Consider the following 14,183-nt stretch of genomic DNA (forward strand, 5'->3'; position numbering starts at 1 on the left):
TGGGGTCGCAAAGAGTCGGACATGACTGAGCGACTATCACTCATGAGTTGGTCAGTAGTACTGAGGTGGGGAGGCGGGCCCCTGGGTACCTGGCGCTCACCACCAGAAGCAGCCACTTGGAGGGGATGCACAGAAGGCCAGGCTTTACTTCCTTCTGGCAGCCCTCCCCGGCTCTGGCTGTCTGCCCCGCGCCTCACCCTCCACCTCCTCTCCCTCGCCTTGCAGCCCTCCTCTTCCCTTCCTCCCCCTCAGACCCTTCCCACCCCTCTCTTTGCTGGCTTCTGTTCTCTTTCTTTCCATGAGCAGAGAGTTTCCAACCTGGCTCCCGGCCAGCACATTTGGACAAAAGGCAGCAATCTTGGAGGGAGACGTCATCTCCCATCCCCTTTGCCGGGGGCCGGCACCATGGCTCCCCGAGCCCAGAAAGGGAGCCGCGGACTGGGACTGCTCCACCCCACTCCCAGTTCTGGGAAGGAGCTTGAAAGATGGCGTGTCGTGGGGGTTAAAAGCAAAGGGTTTGGAAGCACACAGCCTCAGATTCAAACTCCAGCTCTGCTGCTTGAGAGTCACGGAACCTCGGGACAGTTATTTTGCTAAGCCTTGGTTCTCTCTTCTGTAAAGTGGTGACAGGAACAGCTCCTGCTTTGAAAGGTTTACCCGAGATGGCACCTGGAAAACAGTGGGCACAGTGCGTGTCCTGTGAGAAGCTCGACATAGCTTCTGTTGTTATGAACTGAACTTAATCCTGCCAAATAATACAAGTAAAAATACAGGACTTGGTTATGATATTGATATTAATAATGACAATACTAATACAACCTCCTCATCTCATCTGCAGGGCTGCAGAAAGCGTTAGTCACTCAGTTGTGTCCGACTCTCTGTGACCCCATGGACTGTAGTTCGCCAGGCTCCTCTGTGCATGGAATTCTACGGGCAAGAATACTGGAGTGGGGAGCCATTCCCTTCTCCAGGGGATCTTCCACAATCTAGGAATTGAACCCGGGTCTCCTGCATTGCAGGCGGTTTCTATACCATCTGAGTTGCCTGCAGACCCAGCCTCAATTGTTTGCAAGTGTGGTAAAGCTGTAAAACCTCTCAAACATATCGTTACTATTACAGTGTAATCTGCAAAAACTGGTTTTGAAATTGGAAAAGGAGCTGACCCCCTTCCCTTTTCATTAAAGTCAGGGCTCAGCCTCGAAGTCAGAAGTGCAAGTTAGGAGGAACCCACCCCGTTAGCATGGCCTGCTTGCCCGGACTCTCCTCCCCTCCCACCCTGTTTTCTGGCTCCTTGTAAGCTGAGGCTCCATTTCTGTTTGTTTACTATCTACGCTTGGTGTTTTGTACTCAGAAGTTGTGTAATGCCTGGGAATGTGCTCTGTTTTATTTAGCTAAGTTTTGAGATATGGGCAATTTTTATTTAACTAATCTGAGCCAGCATGGATGGGTTTGAAATTAATCCGCAAGATTGATCAAGGAGCTGAGCACATGAGGTGCTGCTGGGAAATACACACATGTAGAAATGGTCCCTAGAGCTAGGGATAAAAGATGCAAACCCAATCAACCAAAGGCAATGAAAGATTACAACTGTTCAACACCAAAAGATCAGTTTAAAAGTCTAGGGGATGCCAGACAACATGTTTAACAAAAGCTACAACGTGAGAGGGGTTTAGGGACTAAATTCAGACCACAGTGGTAAATGTTATGAGAGAAATATAACTGGAGGAATTCAGAAGTGGGCAGGCAATGAGAGTCAGAAGGGTCACTGGCTGCTTCAGAGAAGACGTAGCATCTGGTGGCCCTTTGGAGTCGTTAGGCGAGGCAAGAGCGTGAAGAAAAGGCGACAGTACGTCCTGCCCTGAACACGAGACTGATGGTGGGACGGCCGCTCTGGGACATGTGGAAACATGGAGAGGGGGATGGAAGGACTGGCAGATGAGACTCGGAGACGTTCTAGAATCAGAAAGCGGAGGTACAGTTTGCTTTCCACAGAATATAAACAGGATACATGATAGAAGGGGCTTCCCAGGTGTCTCAGTGGTCAAGAATCTGCCTGCCAATGCAGGAGATGTGGGTTCAATCCCTGGGTGGGGAAGATCCCCTGGAGTAGGAAATGGCAACCCTTTCCAGTATCCTTGCCTGGAGAATCCCAGGGACGCGGGAGCCTGGGGGGCTTCCGTCTATGGGGTCACACAGAGTTGGACACGACTGAAGTGACTTAGCAGCAGCAGCAGCCAGAGGTAGAGATCTAAGAGTCTGGTGACAGAACCACCCTGGTGGGACAGGCGGTGGAGAAGAACTGGGGACACAGCCGAAGAACCAGTGAGCGTGGACAAGCTCTCCCCAGGGAGAAAGTGAGGCCAAAGAAGAGAGTGAGGAGTGAGGTGTGGGGGTGACTGTCTCTTGATTGAGCTCTTTACACTGTTTCTTCATCTGGGCCTTCCAACTGGACAGAGAGGTTTGATGGCAGAACACCTGCCTTGGGCTTCTTTTTATTCCTCCACAATGTCTATTTGGACCAGATCTTGGTGTATTGTGGGTGCGGCGTGAATGCTTGTTGAATGAGAAGAAAAGGAATCAGTGAAGGAGATCATCTCCAGAGACAATCAGCATAACCCAGATGGTGTGGTGTCTCAGGGGAGGAGGCATTATTCAAAAGACTTCATAAAGGTGGGGCCTGGCCGGCCAATTGCCAGGGCCTTACTGTTGACCCTTTGGTGGCTGGATCTGGTCGTGGGGGTCCCAAAACGGTGGGACACCAGGAATGACTATTCAGAGAAGCCTTTCAGCCTTTTGACAAGCGGTACAGACATGTCACCATAGCAATTTTGTATCGACTGTGACCTGGGTCAGGTAAGTCACGTATGTTAGGATGCTCAGAAATAGAGAACAGTGAACCAGCTGTACAGTGGCCGCACCATCGGTAACAGGATGAAGTCTCTGTAGACAGACGGGGATGGAGGCCAGATCTCAGGGACGTGAGGAGGAGCTTGTGGTCCTGCCCTGGGGGCTCGGGCAGGTGTCTGTCTCCCCATCCTGAAAGCAGCCTTCTTCCCCTCTTGTTCTCCAGTCAACAGGCGGCCTGAACCTGGGCTATTTATGTGTCTAGAAACACTCTGACTCTTTTCCCTGTCACTCTTCCCTCTGTCCCAGGCCAAGGATCTTGGATTCCCTGAGTGCAGGTGAAAGGAGAGCCTGGAACAGGAACCTCTCTTGACTCTGCCCATGTGGTGCCGGAACTGCCAAGTCGCATCACTTGGGGAAGCATCAAGGCGCCCCTCCTCTCTGATGTTTTCCTGTCCTGTTAGATGCATCAGTTCAGCTTGTGGGTAAACACAGCACTGGTCCTTGTTTGATGTCCTGGGAGCTGTGTGTGTTTGTTGATTGTCACAGACACAGACGATGAAACGGACCAGATGGAAAGGGATGTCAGGCGGCCAGGGATTTGTATGTGGGGTTGGCTGACCACACACTTCATTTCACATCTGAACGACTCCCACCTCCAGCTCAGAACAGCAAGTAGAGAAATCCCTCTGGACCTTCAGCGAGCTGGGAGAAGCCCAGCGCCCCAGCATGCTGCTTTGGTGGTCCATGTCTTCCCAGCCACCGCCCTGACCAAGTCTATGCCTGAGAAACTGGTCCCACTCCAGCTGCAGGGATGCAGGTTCTTCGTCTCAGGCTGCCCCAACGCTCCTGCCCAGTGACCGAATCAGTAGTGCTCTGTGGTTTTTCCCCCAGCTAACTTCTCTCCTGACCATGCAAGGCCAGTTTTAATCCTGATTTGTGGCACAATTTCCCACAAATACCTTGCTCGGTCATCTGGGAGGCTGAGTCTGTATTTCCCAGGGACGTGAGAAGCACACATAAAATTCTAGAATGTTCTGCTTTAATGGCTCCAATCTGCTGGGAAAAGGCAGCTGTATTTTCTTCCACAGTGAGCTGTGCGAAGTAGCGACAGTGGTACCCATCTCCTCCGACTCGCTGAGTGGGAAGGATTTGACACGCAGCACTGAGTGAGCCACCGGACCCCTCCTCCTTCCCTGCACTCAGGCCTCTACTCTAGGGGGGAGTTAAGAAAAGCTGGGGGGCAGAGGGATGACATGGAATCATGAACCCGGGTTGGTGCACTTAGACCTGCAGGAAGAATAGATGGGCATGTCCAGCCCTTCGCCAGGTGGCAATTTGCAGGAACGGTCCCAGGACAGACTGGCTGGCTGTATAGCAATTAACAATTTATTTTATGTTTGTTTGTTAATGGCAAAATAGCAAGAAACAAGTAGAAAACAATATATACCAACCCAGCCAATGTGGTAGATCATATCCTTCCGTTCCGTCGCTCAGTCGTGTCCGACTCTTTGCGACCCCGTGGACTGTAGCCTACCAGGCTTCTCCGTCCATGGGATTCTCCAGGCAAGAGTACTGGAGTGGGTTACTGTTTCCTTCTCCAGGGGATCTTCCCGACCCAGGGATCGAACCCAGGTCTCCCGCATTGGAGGCAGACGCTTTAACCTCTGAGCCACCAGGGAAGCCCATAACCTTAGATATAACCAATTCTACTATAAGAATTATTTTTATATTTAAAATTTGATACCGTCCTTTCCCCTTTCAAGTACTTTCATGAGTACTTTAAGAAAAAATGAAGAGAAGTGTATTTAAATCAAACAAACAATTTATCTTTAGTGCTCCTTTTTTACTTTCCAAGGGTCCCACTTTGTATATATAGTTACCCTATCTGTGGTACAGAGTGGATTTGCAGAGAACTTAGGGCTAAATCAAGTCCAACCCTATTACACAGACAGACAGGATTAAAATGCAGAGACATCACTTTGCCAACAAAGGTCCATATAGTCAAAGCTATGTTTTTTTCCAGTAGTCATGTATGGATGTGAAAGTTGGGCCATAAAGAAGGCTGAGCACCAAAGAACTGATGCTTTCAAACTGTGGTGCTGGAGAAGACTCTTGAGAGTCCCCTGGACTACAAGGAGATCAAACCAGTCAATCCTAAAGGAAATCAATCCTGAATACTCATTGGAAGGACTGACGCTGAAGCTCCAATACTTTGGCCACCTGATGTGAAGAGCTGACTCACTGGAAAAGACCCTGATGCTGGGGAAGATTGAGGGCAGGAGGAGAAGGGGGTAGCAGAGGATGAGGTGGCTGGATGGCGTCACTGACTCAGGGGACATGAGTTTGAGCAGACTCCAGGAGACAGTGAAGGACAGGGGGCCTGGTGTGCTGCAGCCCATGGGGTTGCAGAGAATCAGATGTGACTTAGTGACTGAACAACAGTGTGATGGAGAAAGAGGAAGACAGCTTGAACTCTCTCCCCGGGCTGGCTCCTACGTGTAACCCCCTCTGCCCACTCTGGGCTTCAGCCTGCATAGTCATGTGAGCTCGTGGTCATATGAGCTCAAGATTGTCGGAACACAAACCAACAGCAAGAGGCAATATTGGGACAGTTTGTTGGATGACGAGCTATAAACCATAGAAAAATTCTTAGAAACTCTAGTTTCAATACGCTGCCTTGAAAAATTTAACAAAACTCAAAATAATAGATTGCCTCTATGAATGTACCACAAAATTTCTAACTTAAATAGAAATTCATAGTAAATTCAGTGGGGAACGAGGGTGAGAGAGGTAATACTATTTTACAATTTTTGAAAAACTGAGTATCAAAATCTCATTTTATACATATACACAATGGACTATTCAGTTCAGTTCAGTTCAGTCGCTCAGTCGTGTCCAACTCTTTGCGACCCCATGCACGCCAGGCCTCCCTGTCCATCACCAACTCCTGGAGTTCACTCAAACTCATGTCCATCAAGTTGGTGATGCCATCCAGCCATCTCATTCTCTGTCGTCCCCGTCTCCTCCCATCCCCAATCCCTCCTCGCATCAGACTCTTCCATTGAGTCAACTCGTCGCATGAGGTGGCCAAAGTATTGCAGTTTCAGCTTTAGCATCAGTCCTTCCAATGAACACCCAGGATTGATCTCCTTTAGAATGGACTGGTTGGATCTCCTTGCAGTCCAAGGGACTCTCAAGAGTCTTCTCTAGCACCACAGTTCAAAAGCATCAATTCTTCGGTGATCAGCTTTCTTCACAGACCAACTCTCACATCCATACATGACCACGTTACTCGGCCGTAAAAAGGAATGCATTTGAGTCATTTCTAGTGAGGTGGATGAACCTAGAGCCTATTACACAGAGTGAAGTAAGTCATAAAGAGAAAAATAAATATCATATACTAACACACATATATGGAATCTAGAAAGATGGTGCTGAAGAATTTATCTGCAGGGCAGCAATGGAGAAACAGACATAGAGAACTGACCTATGGACATGGGGAGAGGGGAGGAGAGGGTGAGGTGCATGGAGAGAGTAACAGGGAAACATACATCATCATGTGTAAAAGAGACAGCCAATGGGAATTTGCTGTATGTCTCAGGGAACACAAACAGGGGCTCTGTATCAACCTAGAGGGGTGGGATGGGGAGGAAGATGGGAGGCAGGTTCAAGGGGGAGGGGATATATGTATACCCATGGCTGATTCATGTGGATGTTTGATAGAAAACAACACTATTCTGTAAAGCAATTATCCTTCAATTAAAAAATAAATTGGGCTTCCCTAGTGGCTCAGCTGGTAAAGAATCCACCTGCAATGTAGGAGACCTGGGTTTAATCCCTGGGTTGGGAAGATCCCCTGGAGAAAGGAAAGGCTACCCACTCCAGTATTCTGGCCTGGAGAATTCCATGGACTGTATAGTCCATGAGATCGCAGAGTTGGACAAGACTGAGTGACTTTCACTTAAAAAATAAATAAAAAGAAAGACTCTTATCTCATTAAAATATCCATTACTGGGCACAGATATATTAGCGATTCCACCTCTGGGAATTTATATACAGAAATGTTGAAGGAAGTGCTGGAGAGTGTTTACAGTGGCTAAAATCAGAAGCAACTAATTACTTATCAATAGACAATGCATTAAACAAAGTCAATTCATACAAAGGAAGACTATGTAGCTGTTAGAAAGGAAAGGACTATGTTATGTTCTGCATAGAATTATTCTCACATAATACTGTTCAGCTATTCCATTTTTCTAACAAACAAATATAGTATATTACTTGTAAAGAAAAAAAGTCTAGGGGGATTTAATATATATATACCAAACAGTGATCACCTCTGAGGATAGAGTCAACATGGGGAAAATTTTTACTGTGTTCTTTTTGTTGTTGTTCAATTGCTAAATCGGGTCCAACTCTTTGCGACTCCATGGACAGCAGCTGTCCTTTTTATGTATTGCTTGGGGCTTCCCTGATGGCTCAGCTGGTAAACAATCCACCTGCAATGCAGGAGACCTGTGTTCGATCCCTGGGTGGGGAAGATACCCTGGAGAAGGAAACGGCAACCCACTTCAATATTCTTGCCTGGGAAATCCCATGGACCCTGGCAGGCTATAGTCCACAGGGTCCCAAAGAGTCAGACACGACTGAGCAACAGCACTTAAATGTTTTATAATAAGGATAGTTTTTATAGTTTACATATAAATACATACACGTGTATATAAAAGCAATCTTAAAGTTTTACTTCTTTAAAAAAAAAAGTTTTGGCCACATCATGCGGCAAGTGGGATCCCAGTTCCCTGACCAGGGATCCAACCCCTGTCCCTGCATTGGAAGCACAGAGTCCCAACCACTGGACCCCCAGGGAAATCCCCAATCTTTAAGTTTTAAAGCACACTTTTAAGGAAAACAAAAAAGGAAATGTGTTTGCTAGTCTGCTTGAACTGGTCTGACAGCCCTCCTGATAAGATACGCAAGCTCTTACCATCCTGCCCTCCTCTCCTGCTGAAGGGAAGCATGGATCCTCAGGTTCCCCAATACAATACAGATCCTCTTCCCTAAACTCACTGCAAGGGTGACTCACCCCTTCCTTCTCTAAGGCTCGGGGAGGGGAGAGTGTTGGGAGGGCACCATAACTTGACTGTTAGTAGTTCAGCCAGTTAGAAAACAGGGTCTCAGACTCATCCCTCTTTCAGCTGACCACAGGCCAAGGATGAATGTGTCAAAGGGAAGCCAATTCTGGGCTCCCGTTGGCAAAGGGTTTAACTTTTAGGCAAACTGAGCTGGGATTAATTTTTGCCTAAATCAAACAATGATTTTAACACAAGGGTCAAGGATAGGCTGACTCCGGCTTCCCTTCTTTTGGGGCCAAATGTAGAGAACTGAGTCAAAGAACTGAGTCAGTCACTCACTCACTCCAGTCCCGGCACTGACTCGCCTCCCATCATTAAAGGGGCAGTTATGTCTGAGTCCCTCAGCTGGGCGGCCAGTGCAGGGGTTTCAAAGAGCCCAGGTGCCTGTGGCAGCTGTCTGGTTCTGGCGGAGGAAGAAGCGACCACACCTGGGGCACAGGAGACTGGGCATGACACGAGGCCCAAGCAGGGGTCTTGTCACTCTCAGTAACTGTCAGACATTCCGTGGAAGCAAAATAAAGGGGTAGGTTCCAGAGAGCGTGGGGGAGGCTGAGTCAACTTTGCCCACAGCCGAAGAAGCAACTCCCTGCAAGCTATACTTGAGGGTTTTGGGGAAAGCCTCAAAATACTACTCCTATTATCCTATGATAGTTACTGAAATTCAGCTCTTAGAGATTCCTTCCTTTTGACTGAGACTTTATGCATGTTAAATGCCAAGCTACTTCTCCCAGCTTCTTTCCAATCTAGAAGACAGAGGTCGGAGAACACATATACTGGACTATCAGGAGGGAAGTAGAAAGAATCTAAGAAAGCTTAGAGGCTCAGAAATCAAGACAGACAGACCTACGTGGGTCCCAGGCAGAGAGAGAAAGGTACCAGGGCCTTTCAGGTTTGGCTAAGGTGAGCCACTGCATCCAATAGTATTAGACCAAGCAAACCTAACTGTAGAAGGCCTGTGATTATGCTTTTAGACTTTTTGTTAAGAAGTACTTTACACACATATATATACTGGCCTCCTTACCTGTATCTGTTCAAGGTGGCTTTAGATCTTGATGGTGAAGGCTGACTAGCCAGCTGATTTCATTGTAAGGAACAGACTTCCAAATTTTAAATTCTAAAAGGTCTTTGCTTTTGGAATCTGTGATTTCAGTACCCTCTGGTGACGAGCCCTCTAGGTGATGGCTAAAAGCAACCTTGCTCAACCGTGGAAGTACCTTAAAATCACCTGGGAGGGAGGAGGGAGGTGGGAGGGAGGTTCAGGAGGGGGAACTCGTGTACACCCGGGGTGGATTCATGTCAATGTATGGCAAAACCAACCAATATAATATTGTAAAATAATTAGCCTCCAATAAAAAATAAATAAATAAAAGAAAAAAAAATCACCTGGGACCTTTAAAAAATACTGATACCCAGGGCCTGTTCTTAGAAATTTTGATTTACTTGGTCTGGGGCGGGGCCTGGGCATCAGTTGTTTAAAAAAATGCCTCCCCTCAGCATTTAAACATGTATTCTAATGTGTACCCTGAGTTTAAAATGTTAAGAATTGTGATGGGAGGGCAGATGGGGTAGATTATCGTGCAGTTCAGTTCAGTCGCTCAGTCGTGTCTGACTCCTTGAGACCCCATGAATCACAGCACACCCCCGTCATTAAATTACTTACTCAACTGAAGACTTCTACAACGGGCAAGAAGTGTTCTAAACTTTGGAGGGCATGTTAAGAATGCCTTGACATAGATTCTGCAGATTCGCCCTTCTGCAGAAACCAATAGGAAGGGCCTGGCCAGATGAGCGGCTGAGTGCAGAACCACCCAGCTCACACCCCCTGTTCTTCTGCAACATTCCTTACGTTGCAGTGAACCGTTTTCCTGCCCTCCCTGACCTCGGCAGAGTGGATCTCTGGTGTCTTGAGCCCCACCCTTTCCCCCACCCCTAGGGGCAGCCTTAACGTTAGGTCGGAGGGCACGAAGACTTGGACAACTAAGGGAACTGGACTTGCCCAGCTGAACGGAATCCTCAAACGCTCCTTTCACTCTGCTTCTCTTTGGTTAGGATTTCTGATGCCAATCTTCCCCGCACTCCGCCTTACCAGGTTCCTTCTCCAGATCAGTCTCAGGGCACCTGCCTATGGGCTACACTGGGATTTTCCTGCTTCCCCCTTCATGGTTGGGCACTGGGATGCTGTGCTCGCTACATTCATCGGAGTAGGTATGATCTCTTCCTCCATTTGAGAGCCCACGGCTCCTCCATAGGATTCCGTGAGCCCACACTGCCCTACATCGCCACTGCCCACAGGCCTGAGCTGCATTCGACCCCCCACAAAAATGCAGTATGTCCTCAAGTCATAACAGGAAGATGGTATAGGAAAACGGTCATGTGGAGATTCATCTTCCCGTCTTTTGTAACACTGACAGTGAAGGGTTTTTTTTTTTCCTATGTTACTCTTTAGTCTTTACACAAACTTCCACGTGACAAATTCCCAGTTGAGTTCAATTCCAGGAAAAAATTTGTCCTGAAAATGAATTTGTATGCTTTCTCTTGTCCAAAATCCCAAACTGTGCAATCCAGAGTATTTTTGTTTGTCTCTAAGCTGCCAGAGAATTCCGAGCCAAATTCATTGTCCAAGTGTTGTAATCTGCTAAATTCAGGCCATTCAAAATCTCCATTCCTTTTGCTTTGCTCTGTTTTCTCCTGAGTGTCTCTGCATTTAGTTCTCGTCTAAGTCATCTGACCCTGTCCCCAAGTCTGCCACCAGGTCCCACCTCTTTATCTCTGGGCTCTTTCCATCCACGTCACCACTGCCGTCACCCTGCGGGTCAGTAACTGCAGCTTGGGTGCTGCAAGGCTTCTGTCTCCTCCTCTCTGAGCCTCCACCCAGTAAGCAGAGTGAACTTTCTAGAATACAGAGTGATCTCGTGGCTCCTGCTTCAGGGAGATCCTTCTTCCCTCTGGGAATTACAACCATGAATTCTCCCCACACTTGCCTGTTCCTCTCCCTCCCCCTTGGTGACACTGCACAGGCTGTTCCCTCAGCCTGAAGCAACCCTCTCTGCTTTTGCTTTGTTGGTGACGAGGTTTTCAGGGCTCAGCCTGGCCTTATCTATTCTGTGGGCATCCCTGTTCTGGGTTCCCCGAGTACACAGCACTCACAGTGAGGCCAGATGCCAACTAGATTTAGTTTTTTGTCTGACTATCCAGCTAGGATGGTAAGCGCCTGGAAGGAAGGCAGATACCTTATTCCCTCAGCCTAGTGCTTAGAGTTGCTAAGTGAATGAATACACAAGACAGAGAAAGTGAAAAGAAGGGAAAGCGTTTGTCGCTCAGTCGTGTCCATGGACTCTGTGACCCCATGGACTGCAGACTACCAGGCTTCTCTGTCCATGGGATTCCCCAGGCAAGAATACTGGAATGGTAGCCATTCCCTTCTCCCAGGGATCTTCCCGACCCAGGGATTGAACCTAGCTCTCCCACATTGCAGGTAGATTCTTTACCATCTGAGCCACCAGGGAAGCAGGGTTCAAATCTTCCAGAATGAAAGGACTGAAAGAAGGCCAGCCTTTTCACTGCCTTTCCTAAGAACAGTTACTCTTTGTCCTTGACTTCTTGTAGAATTCTGCTCATTGTAGGCAGCCCACCCCAAAGACCTTCTGCTTCACTCCTCAGGTGTGTTTGATGACTAGCAAGCAGAAAGGATATTGTTCTTTTCTCTTATGTAGTAACCACCGCAGGTGTAAGTTTAGTAACAAAATTACTGTAGCGCCTATTACCACTCTAGGGCCATTATTACGCTGGGATATCTAGAACCTTAGAGAAGTCATAGTTCTAAAGCCTATCTCAACACCAGCTAAAAATCCGCCGCTCCTTCCCCAACTTGCTGTTTTAGTCGCTCAGGCCTGTCTGACTCTGTGACAGCATGGACCGTGGCCCGCCAGGCTCCTCTGTCCCTGGGATTTCCCCGGCAAGTATATTGCAGTAGGTTGCCATTTCCTTCTCCAGGGGATCTTCCCCACCCAGGGATCGAACCCGACTCTCCTGCATTGGCAGGCAGATTCCTTACCACTGAGCCATTGGGAAGCAGCTGGTTAAAAACAAAGTCGGTGCCCTTCCCCTGCCCCAATCTCTGCCCCTGGAGGGCAACGTCCAGATTCCCCACCCGATGCCCTCCAGGACAGGATTCCTCCGCTGAGGTCTAGCTCTCTGCTGTGGTTCGAATCCAGTTCTTGTGACCCTCCTAAATATCCTTCTGTCCTGTGTTAAGAGACTGCCCCTGGATTCCATCTGCTGCCAACCCCATCCTGAGGGGGAAAGCGGGAGAAATAAGATCATGCAATCATCTTCACCTTTCTGCTTTCTCAACACTGCAGAATGTCTGACCACAGTGAGGGGCGGGGGGAGGTCCGGCTGCTCAGCTTTACTCCGTTCTTGCTAAACACACACACACACTCACGCCCCTGGGACTCAGCTCGGCGGAGGGCGGGGGCTCTGCCCGGTTTCTGCCGGTTTCCCGAGCGCGGGACCACGGCCACGGGAGCTCCCGGAAGGACGTCCGGACAACACTTTGCTCTAGTCCCGCAGATCGGGCTGCAGCGCCTCTGTCCCCACGTCCGCACGCGGGAAACCCCGTCTTTGGTCTGCAAAGAGCCACTCCGCGGCTCGGGGTCGAGGCAGCTCCGGCCGTCGTCTTTCTCCCGCCGCCTAAACGCCCTCCCCGCGCGTCCCCTCCTCGATCGCCCCCTCCCCGCGCGTCCCTTCCTCGGACCCCGCGTCCCCTCCAGCGTCCCCCGGCCCGGCCCTACCTCCTGGCTGGCCGCGGCTCCGCGGGCTCCGAGGCGCAGCTCGGGGGCGCTCGGGCGGGCGGGGGCGGCGCGCGGCGGGGGCCCGGGGCGCCATGGCCCGCAGCCCCCCGCGCTCTCGTCGGCCGGGCCTCTCCCCGCGCCCCGCGCTCGCGTGCCCGCCGCCTGGCCGCCTCTGTGGGCGAGTGGAGGGCGGCCCCTTCCTCCGGCTGCAGCGGCTCTGAGCCGGGCCGCCCCCCGCCCGCCGGCGCTCGGTGAGCTCACCCGCAGCTGGCGGGCGCCCGGCCCGTTGCCACGGCAACGCCTCTCCCAGGGCAGCGCGGACCCTAGAGCGGCTCCCGTAAACAGGACCTTCTGCCGGACTCTTCCCCTCGCCCTTTTTTTGCGGGGTGGGGAGATGGCGGCTTAACCCTTTCTTTGCTGGAGACCACCGAGTGGCCGGCTGCGTCTCCACCCGGCCGGGGGGTTGATTCGCGCTCAGCGGGGCCCTGAGCCCTTGAGACAGATGCTGCGGAGTGGCCGCGACACTCCCTGCCCTCAGTTCCCTCCAGTCGTTGTAACGCGTTGGTGGGAGCGCCGACTGGGGTTCGGGCGCAGGACTGGGGGTGGGACGTCCGAGGCAGAGAGTCAGCCACCACCCTTGGCTCTGCAGCTCCAAGTCCGTCTGCACCGAGACGCTGACCGAGAAAGCCCAGGGCCCCTGAGCGCCGGGCACGAGACTCCGAACCGGGCGCGCGTGGCGGGTGGGGAGGGGTGGGTGTCAGGAAAAGCTTCCCAGAGGAAAAGCGACTTTATGGCGCCTGCTGCCACCTCTCGCGGAGGACAAAAGATCAGGGGACAAAGCTTGATCTTTTGATTTTGATTTAGAACTGCCAAAGAAGTCCACGTGAAAATGCTGTGGGCAGTTGATGCTGCGGGCCGTGCCGGGACGGCGGAAAGTTGATGAGCGGGAGTTCTCTGCTGAAAGGGAGATGGAGCTGGCAGTGTGACTTGTGGGTGTTGGGGAATGCTCCAGGCCCATCTCTTATCTCCCAGGAAAGTCGTTCTTGTCTTCAGTCCACGGGTTCCTAACAGTCGGACTAAAGCCTACACAAGGCAAGAGAAGGGGAAGAGAGGCTGAGCCTATGCATTCAGAGAAGAGGTGTGCAGGAGACAGGGGAAAGGGAAAATAAAGGGTTGTAGAAAGTGGGGAGCACTAAATACCGCCCAGGCAGTTCCTGCAGACAGAGGACCTGAGGCCTGAGGGGCTTATTCAGATATCACAGTAAAGCCGTCTCCTCCTTTGCTGAGAGGTTTGCTCATTCTACAAGATCTTTGAAGCTTTTGTAGACTTCCTTAAATCTCCCCAAACTCCACCATACCATACCCATTTCAACTAAACATGTTAAACATGCTTGTATAGAATGTGGAACTTCCC

General features: G+C 50.3%; 1 protein-coding gene across 4 annotated transcripts in view; it reads right to left on the bottom strand.

Annotated features, from left to right (window-relative positions):
* The window catches only part of DENND2A (DENN domain containing 2A), a 101,847-nt gene extending 88,785 nt beyond the window's left edge, over positions 1–13,062 (bottom strand). For 2 of the 4 annotated variants that reach the window (XR_016037082.1, XR_016037081.1), the window contains exon 1: positions 12,770–13,060. The gene's annotated coding sequence lies outside the window, so the exon portion shown is untranslated. Of the gene's footprint in view, positions 1–12,769 lie in introns of all 4 variants that reach the window. The other 2 variants (XR_016037083.1, XM_055421371.2) reach the window with 2 other exon arrangements.
* Positions 13,063–14,183: the final 1,121 nt, after the last annotated feature.

The sequence above is a fragment of the Moschus berezovskii genome, chromosome 3 (genome assembly GCF_049115385.1).
Source record: "Moschus berezovskii isolate FMDL1 chromosome 3, NW_MosBer_1.0, whole genome shotgun sequence".
Lineage (NCBI taxonomy): Eukaryota > Metazoa > Chordata > Mammalia > Artiodactyla > Moschidae > Moschus > Moschus berezovskii.